Source organism: Ranitomeya variabilis, chromosome 1 (assembly GCF_051348905.1).
Source record: "Ranitomeya variabilis isolate aRanVar5 chromosome 1, aRanVar5.hap1, whole genome shotgun sequence".
Taxonomy (NCBI): Eukaryota; Metazoa; Chordata; class Amphibia; order Anura; family Dendrobatidae; genus Ranitomeya; species Ranitomeya variabilis.
This window is the reverse complement of record NC_135232.1, coordinates 138777738-138805359: the sequence shown is the minus strand read 5'-3', so window position 1 is coordinate 138805359 and position 27622 is coordinate 138777738. Positions and strand designations below refer to the sequence as shown.

At 46.0% G+C, this 27622-nt stretch overlaps 1 long non-coding RNA gene across 1 annotated transcript in view; it reads right to left on the bottom strand.

Moving 5' to 3' along the window:
* LOC143807550 (uncharacterized) overlaps positions 1 to 27622 on the bottom strand; it is a 128036-nt gene that overhangs the window by 99354 nt on the left and 1060 nt on the right. The window lies entirely within an intron of this gene.

The window sequence follows — 27622 nt, the reverse complement described above, 5'->3', positions numbered from 1 at the left end:
TGGTGCTGGGCATCTAGAATCAACGTAGGCATGCTACCCGGCCACTGCTAGTTGTGTGTTAGGTTTAGTTCATGGTCAGCTCAGTTCCCATCTTCCAAGAGCTAGTTCCTATATATGCTGATGCTATGTTCTCTTGCCATTGAGATCATGACAATGCTGCCTATGCGGCATCAATAGTTAAAAGATCTAATGTTAAAAATAATTTTAAAAAAAAAATCGTTATATACTCACTGTCCGTCGGCCCCTCGGATCCAGAACCGGCCTTTCCCGCTCCTTGCGACGCTCCGGTGACCGCTCCATGCATTGCGGTCTCGCGAGATGATGATGTGCTGTGCAATATACTCCGTAGTCTGTGCTATATACTGCGTGGGCTGTGCTATATACTACGTGGGCTGTGCAATATAATACGTGGGCTGTGCAATATAATATGTGGGCTGTGCAATATACTACGTGGGCTGTGCAATATACTACGTGGGCTGTGCAATATACTATGGGCTGTGCAATATACTACGTGAGCTGTGCAATGTACTACGTGGGCTGTGCTACATACTACGTGGCTGTGCAATATACTACGTGGGCTGTGCTATACACTACGTGACCTGTGTTATACACTACGTGGCCTGTGTTATACACTATGTGGCCTGTGTTATACACTACTTGGGCTGTGTTATACACTACGTGGGCTGTTATACACTACGTGGCCTGTGTTATACACTACGTGGCCTGTGTTATACACTACATGGGCTGTGTTATATACTTCGTGCGTGGGCTGTTATATACTACGTGAGCTGTTTTATATGCTATGTGGGCTGTTATAAACTACGTCGCTGTGTTATATGCTACGTGGGCTGTTATACGCTCCGTGGGCTGTGCTATATACTACGTGGCTGTGCTATATACTCCGTGGGCTGTGTTATATACTACGTGGCTGTGCTCCATACTCCATGGGCTGTGCTATATACTCCGTGGGTTGTGCGTTGAGCCATGAAAGTAAAAAAAAGCAAACATTTTTTCCACAAAAATGTTTTTAGCCCCAATTTTTTTTATTTTCACAAGGGTAACAGAAAAAGTTGTCACACACAGTGTAGGACTGGCTAAGTGCAACATGAAGGGATCAGGGAAAGGGAGCCCAACACTAGGGAAGGGGGGAGTGGAGACACCTAGGCAGATCTAATGTCACCCTGTCTGCTCTAAACATCCCTATATAAGTTCCTCACCTATCGCTGAGCAGGAACCTAATCCCTGCCTGTCCCTGACTATAAGCCCTGCTTAGGGAGTGATGGGGTCGATCCCCACTACCACTAAAGACAGCTGGGATAGATGAACAAGAGGAACACTTGAGTAGACTCAGAGATGTAACAACGATGACCTCCAGAAACACCAAAGAGGAAGATAGTTGATTGCTATAGCTCCAAGCCTCAATAGGGGGAAATGGAAATATCACCGGCAACTCCCAGCAGCAGGCTGGGTGTCTATAAACACCCCGGTCCACGTGTGTCAATTAGGCAGCTTTCACACATCAGTTTTTTTGCCGTCAGGCTCAATCTGGCGAATTTTGAAAAAAAAAATGAACCAGCGAATGATGCCGCCGGAGCCGTTTTTTTCTCATAGACTTGTATTAGCAACGGATTGCGACTGATGTCCTCACGTTTCATCCGTCGTTCGCCGGATCCGTTGAAAATTGTTTATCCGGTGGTGGGAAAAAATTGACAAAGTAAAGTTTTTTGTCTCCGGCGAAAAACTGAGCAGTGCCAGATCGGGCGCCATCAGGCGTTTGCTATAATGGAAGCCCCCAATTAGGAAAGTGCGATAAAGCCTGCCAGGTAGGGCTTCACTCATCCATTTACCAGCAAGCAAGACAGACCTGCCGCCAGAGCTTAAACCTGCCACCGGGCTTAAGCCTGCCACCAGAGCTTAAACCTGCCCCAAGCCAGCAAGCCACAGCCTGCCAGCAAACAGCCACAGCCTACCAGACCAGCCACAGCCTACCAGGCCAGCAGCCAACAACAGCATGTCTTCTTCTGGGAGCCCTCCCCCGCATCGTCAGCGCTGTGAGGTAAATAATTGTTTTTTTTTTCTTTTTGGTGATGTATGTGTGTTGTAAAGCTGCAGTTACATAGTTACATAGTTATTAACCCCTTAATCCCGTATGACGTACTATCCCGTCAAGGTGACCTGGGACTTAATTCCCGGTGACGGGATAGTACGTCATACGCGATCGGCCGCGCTCACGGGGGGAGCGCGGCCGATCGCGGCCGGGTGTCAGCTGCCTATCGCAGCTGACATCCGGCACTATGCCAGGAGCGGTCACGGACCGCCCCCGGCACATTAACCCCCGGCACACCGCGATCAAACATGATCGCAGTGTACCGGCGGTATAGGGAAGCATCGCGCAGGGAGGGGGCTCCCTGCGGGCTTCCCTGAGACCCCCGGAGCAACGCGATGTGATCGCGTTGCTCCGAGGGTCTCCTACCTCCTTCCTCCCTGCAGGTCCCGGATCCAAGATGGCCGCGGCATCCGGTTCCTACAGGGAAGGAGGTGGCTTACCGAGTGTCTGCTCAGAGCAGACGCTGGTAAGCCTGCACCGATGTAAGTGAGATCGGTGATCTGACAGAGTGCTGTGCACACTATCAGATCATCGATCTGTGATGTCCCCCCCTGGGACAAAGTAAAAAAGTAAAAAAAAAAAATTTCCACATGTGTAAAAAAAAAAATAAAAAAAAATTCCTAAATAAAAAAAAAATATATATATATATATTATTCCCATAAATACATTTCTTTATCTAAATAAAAAAAACAAAACAATAAAAGTACACATATTTAGTATCGCCGCGTCCGTAACGACCCAACCTATAAAACTGCCCCACTAGTTAACCCCTTCAGTAAACACCGTAAGAAAAAAAAATAAAAAACGAGGCAAAAAACAACGCTTTATTACCATACCGCCGAACAAAAAGTGGAATAACACGCGATCAAAAAGACTGATATAAATAACCATGGTACCGCTGAAAACGTCATCTTGTCCCGAAAAAAACAAGCCACAATACAGCATCATCAGCAAAAAAATAAAAAAGTTATAGTCCTGAGAATAAAGCGATACCAAAATAATTATTTTTTCTATAAAATAGTTTTTATCGTATAAAAGCGCCAAAACATAAAAAAATGATATAAATGAGGTATCACTGTAATCGTACTGACCCGACGAATAAAACTGCTTTATCCATTTTACCAAACGTGGAATGGTATAAACGCCTCCCCCAAAAGAAATCCATGAATAGCAGGTTTTTGGTCATTCTGCCTCACAAAAATCGGAATAAAAAGTGATCAAAAACGGTCACATGTCCGAAAATGTTACCAATAAAAACGTCAGCTCGTCCCGCAAAAAACAAGACCTCACATGACTCTGTGGAGCAAAATGTGGAAAAATTATAGGTCTCAAAATGTGGAGACGCAAAAACTTTTTTGCTATAAAAAGCGTCGCTGGTTTCACACTTGCGTTTTTGTCTGCAGCGTTTTTTCCCTATATTTAACATTGAAAACGCATGCGTTCATTTTCAGAAATACAACCTGCAGTATTTTCTTGCGTTTTTAAGCACATGCGTTTGCGTTAAAAACGCATGCGTTTTTATCGAAAAAAAAACAGAAAACGCACTGAAAAGCCACCCACCACCATCAAGGTGATAAAGGGATCCAAACCCTAACCCTAACTCTACCCCTAACCTCACCCCTAACCGTTTAATGAACATTTTCTGACAGTCATAGTGCCACGTATTTCAGTGCCACGTATTTCAGTGGCACGTATTTCAGTGCCACGTATTTCAGTGCCACGTATTTCAGTGCCACGTATCACGTATTTCAGTGCCACATATTTAAGTGCCACGTATCACGTATTTCAGTGCCGCGTATCACGTATTTCAGTGCCACATATTTAAGTGCCACGTATTTAAGTGCCACGTATTTCAGTTGCACGTATTTCAGTGCCACGTATTTCAGTGCCACGTATTTCAGTGCCACGTATTTCAGTACCACGTATTTCAGTGCCACGTATTTCAGTGCCACGTATCACGTATTTCAGTGCCACGTGTTTCAGTGCCACGTATTTAAGTGCCACGTATCACGTATTTCAGTGCCACGTATTACGTATTTCAGTGCCACGTATTTAAGTGCCACGTATTTAAGTGCCATGTGTTGTGAATTAGACTTTTTGGCTCCCTCTTGTGGTTACTAGTGATGACTCTGGGATTGTCTTTCCTCAGTTTGGCACCCACCTGGGTCGTTAGTCCAGGGGTGTTGCTATATAAACTTCCTGGATTTTTAGTCCAGTGCCTGGCATCGTTGTAATCAGATCCTTTCTGTTTGCTCCTGTCTGCTGCTCCTTGTTCGTGCAAAATTAAGCTAAGTCCTGCTTCTTTGTTTTTTGGTTATTTGCTTTGCTCTTACTTTTGTCCAGCTTGTACTAAATGTGATTCCTGACTTTGCTGGAAGCTCTAGGGGGCTGGTGTTCTCCCCCCGGGCCGTTAGACGGTTCGGGGGTTCTTGAATATCCAGCGTGGATATTTTGATAGGGTTTTTGCTGACCATATAAGTCATCTTACTATATTCTGCTATTAGCTAGTGGGCCTCTCTTTGCTAAATACCTAGCTCATTCTTACGTTTGTCTTTTCCTCTTACCTCACCGTTATTATTTGTTGGGGGCTTGTATCCAACTTTTGGGGTCTTTCCTCTGGAGGCAAGAAAGGTCTTTCTTTTCCCTTCTAGGATTAGTTAGTTCTCCGGCTGGCGCGAGGCGTCTAGAACCAACGTAGGCACGTTCCCCGGCTGCTGCTATTTGTGGTGCTAGGATTAGATATATGGTCGCTCAGTTACCACTGCCCTATGAGCTGTTTTTTTGTGTTTGCAGACTTAGTAATTATTTCTGAGACCCTCTGCCATTGGGGTCATAACAGTATGCCAGGCCAACATTGAATGTTTAATGCATTGCAGAAGTGGGATAATAAGAAAGGAAATTCTGAGATTTTTTTTTTTCCTCTCTTCCTCCCCTTTACCTCTGAGTGGCTTGTGCTTGCTGCAGACATGAATGTCCAGACCTTGATTACAAGTGTAGACCAGCTTGCTGCTCGTGTGCAGGGCATACAAGATTTTGTTACCAGTAGTCCAATGTCTGAACCTAAAATACCTATTCCTGAACTGTTTTCTGGAGACCGATTTAAGTTTAGGAATTTCAGGAATAATTGTAAATTGTTTCTATCTCTGAGACCCCGTTCATCTGAAGATTCAGCTCAGCAAGTTAAAATTGTTATCTCTTTTTTACGGGGCGACCCTCAGGATTGGGCTTTCTCGCTAGCGCCAGGAGATCCGGCATTGGCAAATATTGATGCGTTTTTTCTGGCGCTTGGATTGCTTTACGAGGAACCCAATCTTGAAGTTCAGGCAGAAAAAGCCTTGCTGGCTATTTCTCAGGGCCAGGATGAAGCTGAAGTGTATTGCCAAAAATTTCGGAAATGGTCCGTGCTTACTCAGTGGAATGAGTGTGCTCTGGCCGCAAATTTCAGAAATGGCCTTTCTGAAGCCATTAAGAATGTGATGGTGGGTTTCCCCATTCCTACAAGTCTGAATGATTCCATGGCGCTGGCTATTCAAATTGACCGGCGTTTGCGGGAGCGCAAAACCGCTAATCCTCTGGTGGTGTTGTCTGAACAAACACCTGATTTAATGCAATGTGATAGAATTCAGACTAGAAATGAGCGGAAAAATAATAGACGTCAGAATGGGTTGTGTTTTTACTGTGGTGATTCTACACATGTTATATCAGCATGCTCTAAACGCCTAACAAGGGTTGTTAGTCCTGTCGCCATTGGTAATTTGCAACCTAAATTTATTTTGTCTGTGACTTTAATTTGCTCATTGTCTTCTTACCCTGTTATGGCGTTTGTGGATTCAGGTGCTGCCCTGAGTCTTATGGATCTGTCATTTGCCAAGCGCTGTGGTTTTGTTCTTGAACCGTTGGTAAATCCTATTCCTCTTAGAGGTATTGATGCTACGCCATTGGCGGAAAATAAACCGCAGTTTTGGACGCAGGTAACCATGTGCATGACTCCTGAACATCGGGAGGTGATTCGTTTTCTTGTTCTGCATAAAATGCATGATTTGGTCGTTTTGGGTCTGCCATGGTTACAGACCCACAATCCAGTCTTGGATTGGAAGGCAATGTCTGTGTCAAGTTGGGGCTGTCAGGGAATTCATGCTGATTCCCCGCCGGTGTCTATTGCTTCCTCTACTCCTTCGGAAGTTCCTGAGTATTTGTCTGATTATCAGGATGTATTCAGCGAGTCCAGGTCCAGTGCTCTGCCTCCTCATAGGGACTGTGACTGCGCCATAGATTTGATTCCAGGTAGTAAATTTCCTAAGGGAAGACTATTTAATCTGTCTGTACCTGAGCATGCCGCAATGCGTTCGTATATCAAGGAGTCTCTGGAGAAGGGGCATATCCGTCCATCCTCTTCCCCTCTTGGTGCGGGATTCTTTTTTGTGGCCAAGAAGGACGGATCTTTGAGACCTTGTATTGACTATCGGCTTCTGAATAAAATCACTGTTAAATTTCAGTATCCTTTGCCTCTGTTGTCGGACTTGTTTGCCCGGATTAAAGGTGCCAAGTGGTTCACCAAGATAGATCTTCGTGGTGCGTACAACCTTGTGCGCATTAAGCAAGGAGATGAATGGAAGACAGCATTTAATACGCCCGAAGGTCATTTTGAGTACTTGGTGATGCCTTTTGGGCTCTCTAATGCTCCCTCAGTGTTTCAGTCCTTTATGCATGATATTTTCCGGAAGTATCTGGATAAATTTATGATTGTTTATCTGGATGATATTCTGGTTTTCTCTGAAGATTGGGACTCACATGTGGAGCAGGTCAGGATGGTGTTTCAGGTTTTGCGTGAGAATGCTTTGTTTGTTAAGGGCTCAAAGTGTCTCTTTGGAGTACAGAAGGTTCCCTTTTTGGGGTTTATTTTTTCCCCTTCTGCTGTGGAGATGGACCCAGTCAAGGTCCGAGCTATTCATGATTGGACTCAACCCACGTCAGTTAAGAGTCTTCAGAAGTTCTTGGGTTTTGCTAACTTCTACCGTCGTTTTATCGCTAATTTTTCTAGCGTTGTTAAACCTTTGACGGATATGACCAAGAAAGGTTCTAATGTTGCAAACTGGGCTCCTGCAGCCGTGGAGGCGTTCCAAGAGTTGAAGCGCCGGTTTACTTCAGCACCTGTTTTGTGCCAGCCTGATGTCTCACTTCCCTTTCAGGTCGAAGTGGATGCTTCCGAGATTGGGGCAGGGGCCGTTTTGTCGCAGAGAGGCCCTGGTTGCTCGGTAATGAGACCATGTGCTTTCTTCTCTAGGAAGTTTTCGCCTGCTGAGCGGAATTATGATGTTGGCAATTGGGAGCTGCTGGCCATGAAGTGGGCATTTGAGGAGTGGCGTCATTGGCTCAAGGGTGCTAAGCATCGTGTGGTGGTCTTGACTGATCACAAAAATTTGATGTATCTCGAGTCTGCTAAACGCCTGAATCCTAGACAGGCCCGCTGGTCATTGTTTTTCTCCCGTTTTGACTTTGTGGTCTCGTATTTACCAGGTTCAAAGAATGTGAAGGCTGATGCTCTTTCAAGGAGCTTTGTGCCTGACTCTCCTGGAGTCGCAGAACCAGTTGGTATTCTTAAAGAGGGAGTTATCTTGTCGGCCATTTCTCCTGATTTGCGACGTGTGTTGCAGAGATTTCAGGCTGGTAGACCTGACTCTTGTCCACCTGACAGACTGTTTGTTCCTGATAAGTGGACCAGCAGAGTCATTTCCGAGGTTCATTCCTCGGTGCTGGCAGGGCATCCGGGAATTTTTGGCACCAGAGATCTGGTGGCTAGGTCCTTTTGGTGGCCTTCCTTGTCACGGGATGTGTGGTCATTTGTGCAGTCCTGTGGGACTTGTGCTCGAGCTAAGCCTTGCTGTTCTCGTGCCAGCGGGTTGCTCTTGCCCTTGCCTGTCCCGAAGAGGCCTTGGACACACATTTCCATGGATTTCATTTCGGATCTCCCGGTGTCTCAGGGCATGTCTGTCATCTGGGTGGTATGTGATCGCTTTTCTAAAATGGTCCATTTGGTGCCTTTGCCTAAGCTGCCTTTCTCTTCCGATCTGGTTCCTGTGTTCTTTCAGAATGTGGTTCGTTTACACGGCATTCCTGAGAATATTGTGTCTGACAGAGGATCCCAGTTTGTTTCCAGGTTCTGGCGATCCTTTTGTGCTAAGATGGGCATTGATTTGTCGTTTTCGTCTGCCTTTCATCCTCAGACTAATGGACAAACGGAGCGAACTAATCAGACTCTGGAGGCTTATTTGAGGTGTTTTGTTTCGGCAGATCAGGATGATTGGGTGACCTTCTTGCCGTTGGCTGAGTTTGCCCTTAATAATCGGGCTAGTTCCGCTACTTTGGTTTCGCCATTTTTCTGCAACTCTGGTTTCCATCCTCGTTTTTCCTCGGGACATGTGGAGCCTTCTGACTGTCCTGGGGTAGATTCTGTGGTGGATAGGTTGCAGCAGATCTGGAATCATGTGGTGGACAACTTAAAGTTGTCACAGGAGAAGGCTCAGCGTTTTGCCAACCGCCGCCGCGGTGTGGGTCCTCGACTTCGTGTTGGGGATTTGGTATGGCTGTCTTCTCGATTTGTTCCTATGAAGGTCTCCTCTCCTAAATTTAAGCCTCGCTTCATCGGTCCTTACAAGATATTGGAAATCCTTAATCCTGTGTCCTTTCGCTTGGATCTTCCGGTGTCGTTTGCCATTCACAACGTGTTCCATAGGTCTTTGTTGCGGCGGTACGTTGTACCTGTGGTTCCTTCTGTTGAGCCTCCTGCTCCGGTGTTGGTTGAGGGCGAGTTGGAGTACGTGGTGGAGAAGATCTTGGATTCTCGTCTCTCCAGACGGAGGCTTCAGTATCTGGTCAAGTGGAAGGGCTATGGTCAGGAGGATAATTCCTGGGTGGTTGCTTCTGATGTGCATGCGGCCGATTTAGTTCGTGCCTTTCACGCTGCTCATCCTGATCGCCCTGGTGGTCTTGGTGAGGGTTCGGTGACCCCTCCTTAAGGGGGGGGTACTGTTGTGAATTAGACTTTTTGGCTCCCTCTTGTGGTTACTAGTGATATGACTCTGGGATTGTCTTTCCTCAGTTTGGCACCCACCTGGGTCGTTAGTCCAGGGGTGTTGCTAAATAAACTTCCTGGATCCTTAGTCCAGTGCATGGCATCGTTGTAATCAGATCCTTTCTGTTTGCTCCTGTCTGCTGCTCCTTGTTCGTGCAAAATTAAGCTAAGTCCTGCTTCTTTGTTTTTTGGTTATTTGCTTTGCTCTTACTTTTGTCCAGCTTGTACTAAATGTGATTCCTGACTTTGCTGGAAGCTCTAGGGGGCTGGTGTTCTCCCCCCGGGCCGTTAGACGGTTCGGGGGTTCTTGAATATCCAGCGTGGATATTTTGATAGGGTTTTTGCTGACCATATAAGTCATCTTACTATATTCTGCTATTAGCTAGTGGGCCTCTCTTTGCTAAATACCTAGCTCATTCTTACGTTTGTCTTTTCCTCTTACCTCACCGTTATTATTTGTTGGGGGCTTGTATCCAACTTTTGGGGTCTTTCCTCTGGAGGCAAGAAAGGTCTTTCTTTTCCCTTCTAGGGTTAGTTAGTTCTCCGGCTGGCGCGAGACGTCTAGAACCAACGTAGGCACGTTCCCCGGCTGCTGCTATTTGTGGTGCTAGGATTAGATATATGGTCGCTCAGTTACCACTGCCCTATGAGCTGTTTTTTTGTGTTTGCAGACTTAGTAATTATTTCTGAGACCCTCTGCCATTGGGGTCATAACAGCCACGTATTAAAGTGCCACGTATTAAAGTGCCACGTATTAAAGTGCCACGTATTTCAGTGCCACGTATTTCAGTGCCACGTATTTCAGTCACGTTTAGGGTTAGGGTTAGGGCTAGGGTTGGAGGTAAAGTTAGGGTTGGGGCTAAAGTTAGGGTTAGGGTTTGGATTACATTTACGGTTTGGATTAGGGTTGGGATTAGAATTATGGGTGTGTCAGGGCTAGGGGTGTGATTAGGGTTACCGTTGGGATTAGGGTTAGGGGTGTGTTTGGGTTAGGGTTTCAGGTAGAATTGGGGAATTTCCACTGTCCAGGCACATCAGGGGCTCTCCAAACGCGACATGGCGTCCAATCTCAATTCCAGCCAATTCTGCGTTGATTTAGTAAAACAGTGCTCCTTCCCTTCCGAGCTCTCCCGTGCGCCCAAAAAGGGGTTTACCCCAACATATGGGTTATCAGCGTACTCGGGACAAATTGAACAACAACTTCTGGGTCCAAGTTCTCTTGTTATCCTTGGGAAAATAAAAATTTGGGGGGCTAAAAATCATTTTTGTGGGAAAAAAAAGATGTTTTATTTTCACGGCTCTGCGTTATAAACTGTAGTGAAACATTTGGGGGTTCAAAGTTCTCACAACACATCTAGATAAGTTCCCTGGGAGGTCTAGTTTCCAATATGGGGTCACTTGTGCGGGGTTTGTACTGTTTGGGTACATCAGGGGCTCTGCAAATGCAACGTGACGCCTGCAGACCAATCCATTTAAGTCTGCATTCCAAATGGCGCTCCTTCCCTTCCGAGCTCTGTCATGCGCCCAAACAGTGGTTCCCCCCCACATATGGGGTATCAGCGAACTCAGGACAAATTGGAAAACAAATTTTGGGGTCCAATTTATTCAGTTACCCTTGTAAAAATACAAAGCTGGGGGCTAAAAAAAAATCATTTTTGAGAAAAAAAAAAATTATTTTCACGGCTCTGCGTTATAATCTGTAGTGAAACACTTGGGAGTTCAAAGCTCTCAAAACACATCTAGATAAGTTCCTTAGGGGGTCTACTTTCCAAAATGGTGTCACTTGTGGGGGGTTTCAATGTTTAGGCACATCAGGGGCTCTCCAAACGCAACATGGCGTCCCATCTCAATTCCAGTCAATTTTGCATTGAAAAGTCAAATGGCGCTCCTTCCCTTCCAAGCTCTGCCATGCACCCAAACAATGGTTTACTCCCACATATGGGGTATCAGCGTACTCAGGACAAATTGCACAACATTTTTTGGGGTCCAATTTCTTCTCTTACCCTTGGGAAAATAAAAAATTGGGGGTGAAAAGATCATTTTTGTGAAAAAATATTTTTTATTTTTACGGCTCTGCATTATAAACTTCTGTGAAGCACTTGGTGGGTCAAAGTGCTCACCACACATCTAGATAAGTTCCTTAGGGGGGTCTACTTTCCAAAATGGTGTCACTTGTAGGGGGTTTCAATGTTTAGGCACATCAGGGGCTCTCCAAACGCCACATGGCGTCCCATCTCAATTCCAGTCAATTTTGCATTGAAAAGTCAAATGGTGCTCCTTCCCTTCCAAGCTCTGCCATGCGCCCAAACAATGGTTTACACCCACATATGGAGTATCAGCTTACTCAGGACAAATTGCACAACATTTTTTGGGGTCCAATTTCTTCTCTTACCCTTGGGAAAATAAAAAATTGGGGGCGAAAAGATCATTTTTGTGAAAAAATATGATTTTTTATTTTTACGGCTCTGCATTATAAACTTCTGTGAAGCACTTGGTGGGTCAAAGTGCTCAACACACATCTAGATAAGTTCCTTAGGGGGTCTACTTTCCAAAGTGGTGTCACTTATAGGGGGTTTCAGTGTTTAGGCACATCAGGGGCTCTCCAAACGCAACATGGCGTCCCATCTCAATTCCAGTCAATTTTGCATTGAAAAGTCAAATGGCGCTCCTTCCCTTCCAAGCTCTGCCATGCGCCCAAACAATGGTTTACACCCACATATGGGGTATCAGCGTACTCAGGACAAATTGTACAACAACTTTTGGGGTCCATTTTCTCCTGTTACCCTTGGTAAAATAAAACAAATTGGAGCTGAAATTAATTTTGTGTGAAAAAAAGTTAAATGTTCATTTTTATTTAAACATTCCAAAAATTCATGTGAAACACCTGAAGGGTTAATAAACTTCTTGAATGTGGTTTTGAGCACCTTGAGGGGTGCACTTTTTAGAATGGTGTCACACTTGGGTATTTTCTATCATATAGACCCCTCAAAATGACTTCAAATGAGATGTGGTCCCTAAAAAAAAATGGTGTTGTAAAAATGAGAAATTTCTGGTCAAATTTTAACCCTTATAACTCCCTAACAAAAAAATTTTGGTTCCAAAATTGTGCTGATGTAAAGTAGACATGTGGGAAATGTTACTTATGAAGTATTTTGCGTGACATATGTCTGTGATTTAAGGGCATAAAAATTCAAAGTTGGAAAATTGCGAAATTTTCAAAATTTTCGCCAAATTTCCATTTTTTTCACAAATAAACGCAAGTTATATAGAATAAATTTTACCACTAACATGAAGTACAATATGTCACGAGAAAACAATGTCAGAATCGCCAAGATCCGTCAAAGCGTTCCAGAGTTATAGCCTCATAAAGGGACAGTGGTCAGAATTGTAAAAATTGGCCCGGTCATTAACGTGCAAACCACCCTCGGGGCTTAAGGGGTTAAGGTTGAAGGAAGACTTTAAGTCCATCTAGTTCAACCCATAGCCTAACCTAACATGCCCTAACATGTTGATCCAGAGGAAAGCAAAAAAAAAAAACCCATGTGGCAAAGAGTAAGCTCCACATTGGGGGAAAAAAATCCTTCCCGACTCCACATACGGCAGTCAGACTAGTTCCCTGGATTAACGCCCTATCAAGGAATCTAGTGTATATACCCTGTAACATTATACTTTTCCAGAAAGGTATCCAGTCCCCTCTTAAATTTAAGTAATGAATCACTCATTACAACATCATACGGCAGAGAGTTCCATAGTCTCACTGCTCTTACAGTAAAGAAGCCGTGTCTGTTATTATGCTTAAACCTTCTTTCCTCCAGACGTAGAGGATGCCCCCTTGTCCCTGTCTCAGGTCTATGATTAAAAAGATCATCAGAAAGGTATTTGTACTGTCCCCTCATATATTTATACATTAAAATAAGATCACCCCTTAGTCTTCGTTTTTCCAAACTAAACAGTAGCATCGTACGCAGTGAAGAAGCAGTGACCGACAAGTTCAAACACAAAAGTCTCTTTTAATGTGTTTCTTCACAGCATTAATGTCCAATTCACATAAATGCATATAGCTTCAGTGGATATTATCAGTGACCAGTTTACACCGGTTCAAAGCAATACATATCACATGGCTTTAGATATTCGGTCCCTGAACAGGCCAGACTTCACTTGTCCAGTTTCCCTGGGCGACCGCACGCCATCTCACAGTCTCTATACGTCTCCATACACACAGCCTCATATGTTGCACTACACACGCCAGCCCTCCTCTGACTACTTCTCGTGGGTTTCCTGCAACGCTGTATCACAGTCTCTTTACAGACTCTTTACTCACACAGTTCAGGATATCCTCCGGAAAGAAGCCGGGCACCATATCCACCTGTTTGCAATCGTTGCACATGCTAATCCTCTTTCGGGCACAGGACATCCACCTCCGGGCACAGGACTGTCCACATCCGACTACTTCGGGCACAGGACATCCACCTCCGGGCACAGGACTGTCTACATCCAAGACCAGTATCATGGACGACTTGCATCTCTGTGTACGCTGCGGGTGCCAGGCTATTCAGCTGCCCTGGGTGCTGGCTCTGCTGGCCTGTGCCTCCATGCACTCTGCAGACCAGCACACACCAGACTGACACTGACGTGCACCTCGCACACCTGACCAGACACCTGACCTGCAAACCCTTTTCCTTACTGCAGGGTTTTTAAATACACACAAACCTGTGGCCTTAGGCCACATGGAAAACCCGGACCGGAAATCCGTGACTCTCATGCACACCTATGGACTTCATTCGTCTGCATGCACATTCTGGGGAGAACAAACAGCTCCCCCAAGCTGTATCAGAGGCCACAGCCTCACAATATATATATATATATATATAAATATATATATATATATATAATATATTTTTTGTATAACAGGAAGCTGCAGCATCAGAGGTGCTTCCAGAATGAGACAGATGGGGTGGAGAAATACCTGGAGCGGGCTCGCAATTGGTAAGTTTCTTACATGCATCATAGAACCACATCACAGACATCACAGTACACACAACACATAAAAACAGATCATTACAGATATCACAGTACACACAACAAATAAGCCTACATCCAAGCACATAATGGGTTTTTGTTTTTTTTTAGTCTTCTAATTCTGGGGCTCGATCTAGAGGTCCTCAAAAAGCGCCTCCCAGGGTTGTCGGCGTGAGCCTCAGGGCGGTCGCCAGCGAGTAAGTGCCTTTTTTATTGATTTATTTTTATTTTTCCACTTCATGTTGAGGATTTCAGTGTAATGTTTTTGTTTTTTGTCTTTTTTTTAACAGGTTACACAGCGTGCTCCGGACTCGGATGGTGAGAAGGCTGGTCTAGATATCGATCTCAACGATCTAATCCGAGAGCGGGAGCCGCTGTGGAATATGGGGGACCGCCGCCATGCAGATCTTGGTGTGACCCATCCACTCTGGGAGGAATATGTCACAAAATTGTGGACCATTGGGAGGACCTTGATGTTCGGGCCCAGAATCAAGCGCGTAAGTATTCACAGTTCAGTAAGTTATGTTGCTGGATGTAATGTGATGTATATTAACCAATTTGTGCTTTTACTTTACAGGGGAAAGAGTTATCAAGAGGTGGCGGTCACTCAGGGATCGCTTCAACAAGGAGATGCAGGCCCCGAATGGATAGGGAGGATGCAGGAGCAAATGCAAATATGCAAGAGCCCTGTCGTTCCTCCGGTCGACTATGGGTACTGTCAGACAGTACCATTTTGATCGCTACGACGGTACGATTCGTGACGTTCTAGCGATATCGTTACGATATCGCAGTGTCTGACACGCAGCAGCGATCAGGGATCCTGCTGAGAATCGTACGTCGTAGCAGATCGTTTGGAACTTTCTTTCGTCGCTTGATCACCCGCTGACATCGCTGGATCGTTGTGTGTGACAGCGATCCAGCGATGTGTTCGCTTGTAACCAGGGTAAACATCGGGTAACTAAGCGCAGGGCCGCGCTTAGTAACCCGATGTTTACCCTGGTTACCAGCGTAAACGTAAAAAAAACAAACCGTACATACTTACATTCCGGTGTCTGTCCTCCGGCGTCTCAGCTTCTCTGCAGTGTGAGCGCCGGCCAGCCGGAAAGCGAGCACAGCGGTGACGTCTGACGTCACCGCTCTGCTTTCCGGCCGCTGTGCTTACACAGTGGAGAGAAGCAGAACGCCGGGGGACAGACACCGGAATGTAAGTATGTAGTGTTTGTTTTTTTTAAGTTTACGCTGGTAACAAGGGTAAACATCGGGTTACTAAGCGCGGCCCTGCGCTTAGTAACCCGATGTTTACCCTGGTTACCCGGGGACTTCGGCATCGCTCCAGCGCCGTGATTGCAACGTGTGACCGCAGTCTACGACGCTGGAGCGATAATCATACGATCGCTGCGACGTCACGGATCGTGCCGTCGTAGCGATTAAAATGGTACTGTGTGACAGTACCCTAAGGTGAGCAGAAGGTAAATATATTTACCCACCCCATTTACTAAGTAAAAATGTTTACATGCTGCACCGTCTGCAGCACTTAGGAGCCTGCAGAGTTATCCCTTCTGAAGAGATCCCACAGGAGTCCGCCACCGCGGGCCACTTCGACAGACCCAACCCATCTGCACTTTCCCAGCCTTCCCTCACATCTGGTCCCTCGATCCCATCCACCAGCGCTGGAGCATCGTGGCAGATTTTGCTACATGAAGCTGCTGGTGAGGATGTAGCTTTTCCTTTACCCCATCCCTCTGACACTGCTGCCATCTCTAGAACACCTGTAGGTTCTGGGCGGCAGCGCCAGAGGGGTCAGGAAAACAGCTGAGGTACAATACTTTGGGTAAAACCCAACCAGGTACAATACTTTGGGTAAAACAGGTACAATAATGAGGGTAAATCAGTTTTTCACAATTTACGACAGATCGTCCATCCGTCGAGCAACCGGATTGAGCCTGATGGCAAAAAAACTAATGTGTTAAAGCAGCCTTAGAGCAGGAGAAAGGTTGATATTGGATAAAAGAGTCAGAAGGGTTAAGAAGGCATCTGCAAGGCCAAACGCAGAGACCTTCTGCAGTTAGATGCAGTGTGACTGTCTGCAGCCTCTGACACCCATGACAGTATTCCCCTTCTTTGAGTGGCCTCCGGACACTCAGTACCAGGTTTCTCGGAATAAGAGGTGTGAAATGAACGAACCAGCCTGGGAATATTCACCTATGATGCCAAGACCCACATCCTTTCCTCTGGACCGTAACACTTCCAGTGCACCAAGTATTGTAGGGAACTACGTTGGAGGCAAAAATCTACAATCTTCTAAATCTGAAACTCGAGATTTTCATCAACCATTATTGAGGGTGGCGTTAGAGATGAGGGCTCAAGAGGTTCCACATACTTATTGAGCAAAGACCTGTGGAAGACATTGTGGATCTTAAGAGCCTGAGATAGCTCAAGATGAAACACTGCTGGATTAATGAAGGCAGTTATTTTATAGGGACCAATAATTCTAGGTCAAGAACTTTCAGGAAGGAACCTTTAAACTGAGGTAGGTGTTATAAGACACCTCTCCATTACTAATCCTATAGTTATTTGTTAAATAAAGACACAGCCAGAATAAAATCCTTTTATTGAAAAAATGACACAGTACTACCTGGCTTTTAATATCTCACCCAAGTTAACTATCTGGAAGAGATATATACTTCATTCAGCATCCTCTCTGTTGGCCACCTACAACAGGGAAAAAAAACAGCGAGCACGAGTGTCGATCAGTAATTTGTGTCACTGATCAGCGCAAATCAAGTGATCAAGTAGTGATCAGTGATCAAGTACTGATCAGCGCTCATCAGCAGAAGGTGAGTGTTGAGGGGGTTAGGGAAAGGGACAAAAAGGAAAAAAAGGGTGGAAAGGGGGATTGCAGTGGATTAGGAAAGATGAGAGATCAGTAATGGATCAGAGATAGATCAGGAACATCTTATTTCTTCAACAGCAGCAGCAACATCAGCAATGATGCTATAGGCTTCAAAAATCTGTGGCACCACAAGGCCCAGCTTAGCATGACAGATCAGCACTATGACAACTCTGCACACATCTAAAGCTTGAATGAGGACATACAGTGTGGTCATAATAAGGTCAGATTGCATGTGTGCACTCTGGTGCAATCAATGTCATTGTCCGATCGCACCAATCAGAGCTGGTCCTGGTGAATCTGTTGTTGCTAGGCTCCAGCTTATGATCAGTGCTGTGAACAGCCAATCACAGCGATCATAGTGGCTTGGGGCAATGCCTCCCCCTGAGACGACGACTCACAGTGCCTCGCTATAAGATTCAGCAGGCACTTTATTATGATCACCGCTACTGCGATCGTGGTGCCTAATTAAAGATAGGATGTATGGATACATCCATGGTCATGAAGGGGTTAAATGTTCACAATGCCGGGTGTGAAGTGAATATTCATTCACTTAAGTAGCGGGCACATGTGATCGCTCAGCCACTGCAGGAAGCCGGCGGCTGCGACTACTGTGCCCGCTATTGAAGAGAAATGAATATTCACCGATCGCATAGTGAATATTAATTTCTCTTTAGTAGTGGGCACAGGCTTTGGCCACAGCAGCCAGCTGCTGCCTCCTGTTACCTGCTGCTTCCCCTCTATCTTTTGGGACCCTCACTTAAGTATAAGCCGAGGGGGGCTTTTTCAGCACAAAAAATGTGCTGACAAACTCAGCTTATACTCGAGTATATATGGTAAATAGATGATTTCCTCAAATCAAGACACAAACAATAGCATGAAATAGACTAACTTGTATGGAACTACCCCAGTTTGAAAATTGGGGTTAACCACACCTGTATTAAATAGAATAGTTATAGTCCCCAGCGCACGCCATATTGAACCATATGGCTCACAGTGCCCAGTACCCTGATGCGCGTTTTGTGCATAGCTTTGTCAGGGGAACAAATATCAGTCAATTTTGCAGCAAAATCTTAAAGCCTGTGATAAAAACCTGAAGAGCAATTTTGCCTTTCAGCACGATGAACAATATCTCCAAATCAACAAAAGAATGAATTAGCCAGAAGAAGATCACCGTTTTGGAATGGCTCAGCCCTGACCTGAATCCAACTGAAAATCTATGGTTTGACTTGATGAGAACGCTGTACACAGGAGATGCCCTTACAATCTGACAGATTTGGAGTGCTCCTTCAAAGAAGAGTGGTGAAGATTGTCAATTCTACATGTGCCATATGTAAGATAGCACTCCCTGCGTGTGTTGGGGAACACTCGCTTGGCAACGGGATTAAAGCACACAGAAATGGTTTCTCACATAAACAGTCTATTTGGTTTATTAACTCTGCATAAACCACAACATTAAGTCCATTTCATTACATCCACGAACATATCATGACCACCAGTCTGTTCATGTAGCAGATAAACCTCTCTGCCGTATATTACAACACCCTTTATCTGGAGTTACCATAAAGGACTCCTGTCAGGCCTCTCTCCAGGGAAAAGCTGCCTTACTGGGATCACCTTCCTTGTGACTAGGGCACTCCAGACAGTCCAGACCCGGCAGAAGGAACGGTAGCTTCCCCAATGCAGTGCGGTCACAGACTCTGCCAGTACATGGTCTCACCACGTGCTATTCAGAAGTCTCCACTTCCAACACAGCTTAAAACACAGACTATCCAGGTCCACGGTCTCTCCATGTGCTCTTCAGGAAGTTTCCACTTGCCGGACCTAACACAGGCCTGACCTCTTCCAAAACCTTAGAACACAGATCATTCAGGTCCATACACTCTGAACCCAGAGACCACGTGAGCCAAACCCTGGTCACATTATGTAGCTGTAACCACCCCCATAGGTGGGAGGTGTGGGTGGTTAGTCAGTCCCACCCAGCTCTCCGACTATCCCTGTAAGCCTCCCTTTAAACTAAACAAATACTTGTGGGACTACAGGTCCCAGAGTAACATTACTGGCTTACAGCACAGAGGATCTCCTCTGCGACACATACCAGCCATTCACAATGATGCCGGTCACTGTCTCGCTATCACCATTACTCAAGAGACTGCCATGCACTCCCATGGCCTTAATACGCCTCTGTGAATATTCTGAGGAGAACATACAGCACCCCCTAGCTGCAACAGGGGTCACTGCCTCACACATGCTAGACTCCTATCCAAAAGGTTGAATTCTGAAATTATTTTTCTTGTTTTTGTTTACATTACAAAAAGTTGTCATTTTATCAGGGGTGAACCATTTTTAATATCCAAAATATGTTTAGATGGCCACAATCCTCTTATGTCAACACATTTTACTGATGTTAAGTGAGCTGTTTTTCAAAAATAACATAAATAGAGGTGACAAGAAATCCCCAGTGATCTGACTTCTCTAAGCCCCAGACTCTGCTGAGTATGTGCAGTATTATATGCCGGATATGAATGATGAGCCATGTTTGCTGCCACAGTGGCTTTCTATTCTGGCTCATGAACGAGCTTCCTTGACATAGTCATGTCATGATAAGACATCCCCTTTAAGAAATATTTACACTGACAGATTACAAAATATATATTAGTGCTCCTTATTTTCTTTGATGTATTTAATTTATTTCACAAGTTTTCTTCATTATCAACCTGTAGTTAATTTTTACAAAAAAGCAACACGAACACTAAAGACTGAAGGATAAAAAAACAAACTTAACTATCGTGTATGTTGGTGATGTTACCGCATCTATTCAGCTAAATTATAGGAAAATGAAGTGCAACTAAGCATATAATTTAGATTACTAAGTGGCATGCCATTGATTTATTGCTGTATACTGAGTGTCATTCTTAACCCGATATTGAAATTTGTTTTCCGCCTCTCATCTGCTGTGTATAATACTGTCAGACGCCATGTAAAACATCACTAGTTTCCCTCCGCAGTATTTTTTATGTTGTTTAAAGTGCACTTTATTATGGAAAGGGCTTAAACATGTTTTTCTAAAATCTATATTCATGTGCACTCTTGGTTAGCCGCAGTTCGCATTTCGTTCATTTACTGTGTCAACACATACAGCAGATTTGAAATGTGTACACGAATGGTGGATCTACAGGCTGATAAATATGTACATCACACAATTCCTGGATTTACAACTATTGCATGTTTTATGCAGATGAAATGTACATCAGAAAAATAATTCATCATTTACAAACATGGAAATCCCCATGCAAATAAGTGCTGTGATGCCGCTAGATTTCTGTAAGTATTAAAAACATAAAGTGATGTATGGCTAAGGAAACCTCAAAAGGAAGAGACATTTGCTAGATTTCTATTGACTTCTAGTCTTTAAATGTAACAAGTAAAGATATTTTGAAATTTGAATTTACCAGCCTTGAAATGTCTGTCTCAAAAATGTTCAGTAAACAGTGAATCAATTTGCTGCTAATCAAAATAATGCAATGCTTCTAAATGCCCTGAAAAGATGCGTATAACACGTTATTTATCAGCCTTAATATAAAAGTGGCCTCCCCATAGAAATGGATGTTAATTGCCACGACTATGTTATTGGGTGTCCCGGGGTCAGGGGCTCCGTCCTTGTCCTTAACGCTAGGGGGCGCCCTAGCTCGCTCCGTTCTCTGGATTACTTCTGATGGTGAAGATGCTGGGTCCACGTACCTTACCTTAGTTCCCTAATCCATCCTCAGTCTGTACCCTTCTCCCACCCAGGGAAGAGGGGAGTAGTAGTGTACCGTAGTACACCAACCAGACTAACAAGGTAATACGAACAGGGAGAATGGAAAATACCAAACATACAAATATACACTCACATATAACATGCCTGCATGGGTCATGCAGCATAGGACTGTATATGGAAAAGTAGAATATATATAATCATCAAAAAATGAATGTAATTGTGTGCAGCCAACACATTAAGAAAGTATCACAATGATGGATTAGTGTAGTAATACCAGTGTGACTGTTACTCAAGGAATTAAAAAGGGAATTGTCATGTACAACAAGCGAAAAATACAAATGTGCCAGGCCTGATTGTATGTAAGACACATCTGTATTATATGATCATATAACACCAGCAGTAGCACAGCTACTGGGGGCAGAGGGGGCCACCCAAAACGGCACTACTGTTAACTGTATAGGCGATCTCCCTGCACAGCTCTAAAGCAGGTAAAAGGATGCAATAACACACAGGTGCAGAGCAAGGGTTAACAAGGGTGCGGTTTAATTAACACAATAGGGGTTCTCGCAGGGAGCCAACCAGGGGTTAAACAGATTTTTAAGCTAAATAACATGAACAACAGTATAACTCAGGGCTGCAGTCTATGCATTTAACTGCTTCACTTATCGTGAGTCTGTTGCTGTTTGCTCCAGCAGAAACGGAAGTTGAGAGCTGGCCAATTGGTACCTTCAGGCATCCCGCCCAACAGGTCTGTGCGCACTCTTCTGGTGGCAACGGGCGGTCACTGGTCTGACCCGTTGAGCACCTAGTCCATCACTCTGCTCTGCAGCTGGGAGTCCTTTACCACACTCTCATGCTTGGCACGCTCTGCAATCGGGAGTCCTGAACAACAGCCTCCCGTTCAACAAACTCTGCGGTCGGGAGCCCTGCACTACACTCTCCTGGTCGGTGTACGTTCCCCTTGTTCTTTCTCACTAGCGCGTGGTCTTACTCTTTCTGTGGCTCGCAGCAGGTCCCTACTCTCTCTTCTCTCTGGCGGGAACCCTCTGCCTCTTCCCACACTAAACTCTCTCTCTTCTCCTCACTTACTACGTCCCTTCTCCCTGGACCACGTGTTCTTTCTGTCTCCCATTTCCTTCCCCCTGCAACACTGGATGCGGCCTCGGCAGTTCCGGACCCGGTGTCTCATTGGTAACCACAGCCCGGTCTTCTTCCTTACACCCCCGTTCTCCGCTAAATCACCATTCCGCGGATGAGAGCTTCTTCATCAGATGTTTGCATTCTTTCACTCCTTGAATGATTTGTTTCCAGATGGATTGATCTTGTTCATAACGGGTGGGGGAAACTGCAGCTGTTGTTCGCTCCAATCGGCGTAATCCAGGTTGACTGATGGGAGGCGTAGGGATACTTTGATCTGATTAGTCTGCCATTTCTGTTGCTTCAAGCATTGGCACCGCAGTGCTCACTTCCCTGGGAGGCGGTAGACGGTGAATTGTTAAGGTCTGGGGGCGAGGCTGACATCTCTTCTTCATCAAATTCAAGAACTGTCGAAGTTGACTCATTGGTGGTGTTCAGCGCTTCTTTTCCTTCCTCAGGTCCTTGGGACAGGCAGGGCTGCAACATGCTTCGGTGAACTACCCAAGTAGGTGCTACTTCTACTAATTCAGGCTGGACTTCATATACCAGACCGTCAGAACCGACTAGGTGTGTCACTTGATGCGGTGTCTTCTTCCATCGGTGTTCCAGTTTTCCCCAGGGCCGCTTGTTCCAGATCAACACCCGATCTCCTGCTCTCAGAGCGGTCCATCGAGTAGGCGTCGTTTCATGGTGCTGGAGTTCTCGAAACTTTGTCTGCACCAGTAGGTGGAGAGTCTGTAGTCAATGTCCATGTTCCCAAACCCAGGAAGGCACCCCCATCCGAGGGTAGTCCTCTTCTGGGTCTAACACCAGCTCGGTGATCTCTCGTCCCTTTCGCCTGAACAGCAAAGCATACGGGGTGTATCCTGTTATACTGTGCACTCGATTGTTGTACACCCACACCAATTCAGCTATGAACTCAGACCACTGTATCTTCCGATCTTCCTCCAATGTGCGGAGCATCTGGATCAACATCCGATTAAAGCATTCGCAAGCTCCATTCCCCTGAAGATGATAAGGTGTAGTTCATGAGTTCTCAATCCAGTACAAACTATGTAACTCTTCCATCACTAGACCTTGGAAGCAGGCGCCCTGGTCAGGATGGATCCTTTTCGGGCAACCATACACCCAGATGAAGTCTCAGCAAATGGCCTGTGCAGCTGATTCAGCAGTCTGGTCCCGGGTCGTAGTCACTTATGTGATCTTGGTGAAATGGTCCATCATCACCGGACAGTGTTCATACCCGAGATGTGTCGGGCCTACAGCTAAGTAGTCAATCATCAATATCTCCAAGGAGGCAGAAGTCACGATGGTCTGTGTCGGAGCCTTCTGTTCTGGAGGCTTAGCTAGCTCACAGCTCAGAAATCTTTGACAGGCCTCCTCTACTGCAGTCCTCAATAGGCAGTGATATACCAGCTTCTGTAACCACTGGACTGTCTTTTCCGGACTGAAGTGAGCCCTTCTCTCATGGGCCTCCGTAGCCACCACATGGATCAACTTTTCGGGGAGCACTACTTGTCAAGTGACCCACAATTCTCATAGTAGCTGTACTCTTCTGTATAGCAACCAATCTTCCAACTGAAGCCTCTCCCACTGTCTCTGAATTTGCAGAGCCCCTGGGGACAGAGCGTCTCCCTTTTGCCAGCTGGGAAGTTGCTTCAGGGCCACCCACTGTCTCAGCTGTGCAAGTTCTTCTGCTTGTTGGAGTTGCACCCAGTTATCCCGAAGTTGTCCCAGCACCTATTCTCCAGATGCCTCTCTGATCTGTCCCTGCGTCGCCACCAATGACCTAGCAAGGTCCCAAAAACCAGGAATCTCTTCTGCCTCCAACTCTTGATCTCGGTCACGTTCGGTCATGTTTTAAGGCCCCCAATTTCACATTTTCCAGGTGGGCTAGGGGATTGATTATTATCTGTGATCACCAGGACTTCGGACCCCGACAAACACTCTGCCAACTTTACGGTCATTGCCCACACCAATGCTAACAGTTCCAACTTAAAGGAGCTGTATTTGTCCAGGTTCCATTCCGAATCGTGAAGAGACTGGCTTGCATAGGCTATCACTCGCTCCTTTCCTTCATGCATTTGTGATCGGCCCCAGACCATGTAGACTTTCATCAGTGTGAAGGATGAAGGGCTGTGGGAAATCTGCATAAGTGAGTATTGGAGCCTCTGTCAAGGCCATTTTCAAGGCTCTGAAGGCTTCTTCCTGGCAGCTTCCCCATTGAATAGCTTGATTCTTCAAACCAGATGGCACTCCTTTTAGCAGTTCCAACAGTGGATTAGCGAAACGAGTGAAATTATTCACGATTCTTTGGTAGTACCCGGCAAGCGCCAAGAGGCCGGAACGTCTTTCACCATTGTCGGGGTGGGCCATTTTTGCATGGTCGCTATCTTCTCACATGCAGGCCTCACTCCTTCACTGGATACAACGTGTCCCAGATACTCAATTTGTTTCTGGAAAAGGTGGCATTTTTGGGACTTCACCTTCAGGCCATGACTCTGCAGCTGACTCAACACTTGCTCCAGCCGCTGAAGATGTCCTTCAATGGTGATCGCGTAGACAATAATATTATCGAGGTAAATGAGTGTTGCTTCAAAATTAAAGTCCCCCAAGCATCTCTCCATCAACCGCAGGAACCTCCCAGGAGCATTGGTCAGGCCAAAGGATATCCTATTAAACTCAAACAGTCCCATGGGCAGTATGAATGCCGTCTTTGGCTGGTCATGTTCAGCCATGGACACCTGCCAGAACCCGCTGGCCAGATCCAGAGATGAAAAGTACTTTGCCTTTCCTATGGCAGACAGAGATTCCTCAATTCTGGGCAATGGATAGGAGTCCCGCACTATACAAGCATTCAGTCATCTGGAATCAACACAGAAACGCAGGGTTCCATCCTTTTTCTGGACTAAAACAATGGGAGCCGCCCATGGGCTCTGACTTTCTGTATGACTCCGCTCTGCAGTATGTGAGCCAGCATCTCCTTTACTGATTTATACATCAGAGGCAGTATCTGTCGATTTCTTTCCCGAACTGGAGCAGCACTTCCCGTGCGAATTTTGTGGGTGATAGCTTGAGTGCACCAGAAGTCAGCTTCGTGGCGGGCAAAGACCTCCTAGTAGCGCTCTATCACAGCTTCCACCTGTTGCACCTGTTGAGGTGAGAGTCCTGGCAATTCAGCACACATCTGCTCCAAGATCCAATGGCCCTTCTTTTTGCTTACAGACTGGTGCTCCAGTGTAATTGTAACAGCTAGGGTCCATGGGTCTCCTTGCATTACTGCCAACTGCATGGCCTCCGGTTGCACTAGTTCTTCTGGCATTCCTAGGACCTGAGCCACTTCACTCTTAGGCAAGTGGGTGAGGCTATCTTCTCCCAGGTTGACGCACCACACTACAACATTACTGTCATGGACTGTGGCTAATGTCCAAGCTATGAGGAGTCCATGGGGTACCTGATCCACCGATGTCAGCTCTATCTGCACCTCTACCCTATCGAGGGGTGTACAGGCCCGTACTGGCAACGTGAGCACCATCTGACCAGGTGGTAGAGTAAGTTTAGTAGTTGCGGGAAACATCACCTTTTCTAGAACTTTCCCTTCCCTTGATGTTTCCTGAGCCTGGGCAGCTCGAATCAGTTGCCGAAATAGTTTTCTTTGGGGAGTTCGCAGGCTCCAACAGTCCAAAAAGGCCTCTCGTGGCTGACTGATCAGGAGAGATCAGATTTCTTTAAGTACATTCATCCCGAAAGTCACAATAGGCCCGCTGCTGACATCTCTGGCGACTAACACGACCGCTTCTCCGCCTACATCCTTTCCACACACTCTAATCTCCATCCAGACCACCCATGCGACCAGGATGGGCAACTGGTTGGCTGCCGTCAGTCTGATCACTGGGCCCCACTCCGGCTGCGACACTTCTGGAAAAAGACGTCTAAAGTAAGCTTCTGGCATGGTGGTCAATTGCAATCCGGTATCAATTGAGCAATGAACTTCTGGACCATTCACTTCAGCCCAGATGGTAGCGCTTGTAGAGATTAAACCTCCGGAACTCCCTTCTCCCCTTCTTGGTCTTTCAGGCTCTGGGCTGCGTCCCCCAGCCACGTAGCCCACTAGTTTAATGGCTGCTGTGGTAGGGATAATCCCCATCTCATATAACCATGGGCGTAATGTCCAGTGTTCCCACACTTGAAACAAGTCTGATACCATTCTGTACAGGGCTGTCTCGTTCCCTGACGAGATTCAATGAACAATCGGGACTCTGATTCGCTTCTATCTCTTGACGTATTTTCGGCTAAAGTGGGGACTCTTCTAAGGCTGGACCACTCTTCTCGCATTTCCCGTATTTCCTTCTGAATTTCCTGAGCCCACTCTGGTTCAGCTGTGGGCGGGGTGGGTACCTCATTTCTCTGGACTATCCCTTCCAAAGCCGTCATCCCCTGTTCCTGCTTTCTCACTCGCGCTGCCATCCCTATTTCTAGACAGGTCATATGCGGTTTAGTACGCAGGCGCTCTCGCAAAGCTTGTTTAAGCAGCACGTCCCTGAGGCCCAGGATCACATCAGGGGATCCCACTCCTATAGCCCCCACATCATCCCATTTAGCGTGTTGCGCATTCACCACCTGCAGTGCATTAATATACTGGGTCACAGACTCCCCTTCCCTCTGGACGTGGCAATTCCCCAACATTGATGGGATCCCCATGCATTTCTTCCAGGATCTGCATCACTTTGTTCAGAGTATGCCATTCATGGAGGGGAGAAAACATAACAGAGTACCGAGTAAACAAAAGAGAATTGCGGCAGCACTCACCGAAGATGCGTGGTCCAAATCCTTTATTTAAGAACACTTACAGTGAAGGTGACATGCTGACGGCATGGGGGAGCAGGAGAAACAAGGAGGTGAGCAGGAAAAAAGACTTTCTTTGAAGTTGTGGATAACAGAGTACCGAGCCTCACCATCCAGGGCCATCACAGCAATCTCCGCTTGCCTAGCAGGGGTCATCGGGTGCATCCTCAACATGCTTTTAAACTGCTCGGTTCAGTCCCACAGCATTATATTACTCCCCATCAATTTTAGATTGCTGAGCATGGCCCCCAATGGCAAGCTAGACCTCGGGGCACTAATGATGGATTGGTCTGCTGTGTCTGTGTCTGAATACTGCATCCTGCCGACTACGCCAAATGTAGAGCAGATAGAATATGCAGAACAAGGGTTAACAAGTGTGCGGTTTAATCAACACAATAGAGGTTCTCCTCGCAGGGAGCCAACCAGGGGTTAAACAGATTTTTAAGCTAAATAACACAAAGAACTCAGGGCTGCAGTCTATGCATTTAACTGCTTCACTTATCATGAGTCTGTTGGTGTTCACTCCTCCAGAAACAGAAGTTGAGAGCCGACCAATGCCTCTACTTTTACCTTCAGGCTAACCCGCCCAACAGATCTGTGCACACTATTCTGGCGCAAAGGGCGGTCACCGGTATAACCCGTTAAGCCCCTAGTCCATCACGCTGCTCTGCAGCTGGGAGTCCTTTACCACAATCTCCCACTCGGCGTGCTCTGCACTCTGCAGTTTTGCACCACACTCTCCCGCTTGGCATGCTCTGCAATCGGGAGCCCTGCAAAACACCCTCCCGTTCA